Here is a 3,048-nt window from a genome sequence, read left to right as displayed (position 1 = left end):
ACATGGGTTGCTGAGGCAACCCTGTCCAGGGGTCCTACTCCCCCTCCCACACAATGGATCCACCCCAGACTCAGTGGCGCCGAAAGGAGGGCTTCTTGGCAGAAGCCCGCCAAAAGGACGAACAAAGGATCCCTGACCTGGGTTAGGAGTTTAGAGAAAGACACGAGAAAGAAGTTATATAAAAGTTCTGGCAAATAAAACCTACCAGAGTAAAGTTAATATTAAAATACACCGGCGGTATGTTAGAGGCTGTCAGAGAATGTGGTAGCCTCGAACAATGGGAAAATCCCATAGGAAAATATTCACGGTTGAATATTTACGGTAGTAACCACTGCCACCAGCCAGAAACTTTTGCGAGAGGGACTGTACGGTACCCTCTCGAAAATGAACACAAGGGAAAATCTATTAACCCTTCCCAGTACCTCCATAGTAAGATGGGTTGTACTGGTTTAGTTCACAAAAATTGACTAGTAAAGTCAATGGGGACTTTACATGCCCTGGGAGACAGTAGTCAGTCCCAGGGTATGGAGTCTATGTTTGGGGGTCGCTACGACACCCCTGTGTCACTGCACGGAGGGTGCTGTGTAACACATCTGAGTAAAGATGGTTCCTATGTAGGTGAGAGAAACCCCATAGACATTAAACACAAAAATAGCCTAGAACACACATAGCAAAAATGTCTAAGAGTGGGGAAAAAGAGTCTCACTCTTAGCAGGAGAAAAAAAAAACCTTAAAATCCAGCAAAGCTGCTGGGGGACTCTATAGGTAAGGGAAATTAGACATAGAATGAGAATTCTCCCTATCAATCAGAGGGCACATTTACCAGTTTACTTATCAGGACACTAATGTATAACAAAAAAGAGGGTGGTGGCCAAAACGCAACCCTAGAGAACACCCTTTTCTACTTGGATAGGTTTGGTAGTCTCCTTCCTAAGCCCCACCCAATTACAGCATTATTTCCCTCGTACATTAGCGGTATAGCAGACAATAAGCGGCTTGGTAGGCCATTTTAACCAATATGAGATTTCCTTAAACTGACATTACTTTGAATGCTACTTACAAAAGGGTTGAGTTCAGAATATGGAAAATAATATCATTCTCTTTTTGTTCAACATCATTATCTTTTTAATGTATGATAGAGGGTACTTTTTCTCATATATAATATATATTGTCAGTTTGGTTTACTATCCATCCCAGCGTTGTTTCACTGCTAAATTTCGGGCGCTCCCTTTGAAGCGCAGACTGTTACTGCTAAACTTGCCCTATGGCAGGCCACTGCACCGTATCATCGTACCATTCTCAGTGCCAAACAGATTCACAATGTCTCACTTATTGAGACCTCCTGTATCTACGCCAAAGAGTTGTTTACAATTGTATGGAGTCTTTCCTCAGCTGCACCTGATCCTGTCCCACTTACGCAGGACCCATGAGATTCCTTGTCCCTCTTTTTTGTGGATTAAATTAGGTCCCAAATCAACTCCTCCTCTGTTCAGTTATTCAATCCGCATTCTCCTACAGAATCCTTGCCTGCCACTTCTTGGTCTACATTGTCTACTGTCTCTCCATTTGATGTGTCTGCGGCCATGTTCAAACTTGTCTGCCGCCCCTGGGCATCCAATTCCTGCTTTGTATTATTAAGGACATTCTGCCTCACTTTGTCCATCTGTTGCCAAAGCTGTGAACACTGCCTTGCTTATCAGGGTTATCCCCACTTCCCCAAGCATGCCACTGTTATCCTTCTGCTAAAAACAACTCCTTGGCCCCTTTGGTCCCAGCCGATCTCTCTCCTCCTTTTCTCTATGAAACTTCTGGAATACTTGGTCCGTTTTTTGCTCACCACACCTGCTCAATGCACCAGCACGGCCCCTCCAACTACTCAGATGTGGGTTTGTCTTTCTCTATTTAGTGATGCTTCTTGAGATACTGTTTTTAAGATGTGATGTGCCTGTTTTGTTCATGATATATTTGTAGCCTATTTCTGTATTGTTTTCCCAGCTGTGACTGTCCTTCCAGTTCAGGGATCCTGAGCTCCCCACCCCTCCTCATCTTACCCTTGGGGATAGGTGTTTTCCTGCGTGCATAATGTGCATATGGCCAATGTCCCTAGTCTTGCTTCCTGTGTATACACACTGCCTATGTGTAGGTAGTTGCATGGTTTTGCATGGCTCCCCTATGCTGTAGCCCTGTCCTTGGCTACATGCTCCTTCATTTAGAGGTGTGTGCACACTTTCACCTGTTCCTTGTGCACTTACCACATCTTCCATCCAGATCCGCGGACTCTACTCCTCAGCCGAAATAGCTCAGTTGGGAGAGCGTTAGACTGAAGATCTAAAGGTCCCTGGTTCGATCCCGGGTTTCGGCAGAACGTTTTGAACTTTGAGAGAACATATTTATTTACACTACCATTGACCTACCCACACCCCCTCGTAATTAAAGAAAACGACACCACTGGCGCGAAAGAACTGAGGCACGAGAATAAGAAACGTCGTCATGGGAGTCCCGACAGGGCGGCATAGCAAGACACAGCACGGGTGGTACTCGCACACCAGGTACCAATGACCCGGTGCGCCCCCCGCCCCCTCCTGCAAAGTCACACACCACAGAGTACCCCTGCTCCGCTGCTCGGCAACCTGTGTGGTGTGCCCGAAAGGGGGCGGGCGATGTCTGGCAGCCTATCAGATAGGCCCGTGGTAGCTGACTCCCCGCCTCCTCGGTGGGTGGCAGCCTATCAGACAAGTCTATTATTGCTCATGCGCCGCCTCCTTGAGTGAGTGAGGGACGGTGGCTGGCAGCCTAGCCGCCTCCTTGAGTGAGGGACGGTGGCTGGCAGCCTATCAGAGAGGGCTGTTGTGACTCATGCACCGCCTCCTCCGGTGAAGGGACGGAGACTGACACCCAATCAGAGAGGGACGTGACTGCTCACGCCCCGCCTCCTCTTTGGGAGGCTCTATGGGCAGCCTATAATAGCGCACTGTGACTGCTCACGCCCCGCCTCCTCTGTGGAAGGGTTTATGGGCAGCCTATAATAGCGCACTGTGACTGCTCATG

The 3,048-nt window shown here is 48.0% G+C and overlaps 1 non-coding gene across 1 annotated transcript; it reads left to right on the top strand.

Moving 5' to 3' along the window:
• Positions 1-2,289: 2,289 nt before the first annotated feature.
• TRNAF-GAA (transfer RNA phenylalanine (anticodon GAA)) lies at positions 2,290-2,362 on the top strand. The gene has a single exon. It is a non-coding gene; the product is annotated as a tRNA-Phe (tRNA).
• The last annotated feature ends 686 nt before the right edge of the window (positions 2,363-3,048 follow it).

Source organism: Ambystoma mexicanum, chromosome 10, assembly GCF_040938575.1.
Source record: "Ambystoma mexicanum isolate Mex_15411 chromosome 10, UKY_AmexF1_1, whole genome shotgun sequence".
Classification (NCBI taxonomy): Eukaryota; Metazoa; Chordata; class Amphibia; order Caudata; family Ambystomatidae; genus Ambystoma; species Ambystoma mexicanum.
Note: the sequence above shows the minus strand (reverse complement) of the source record. Positions and strands in the feature narration are given on the sequence as shown.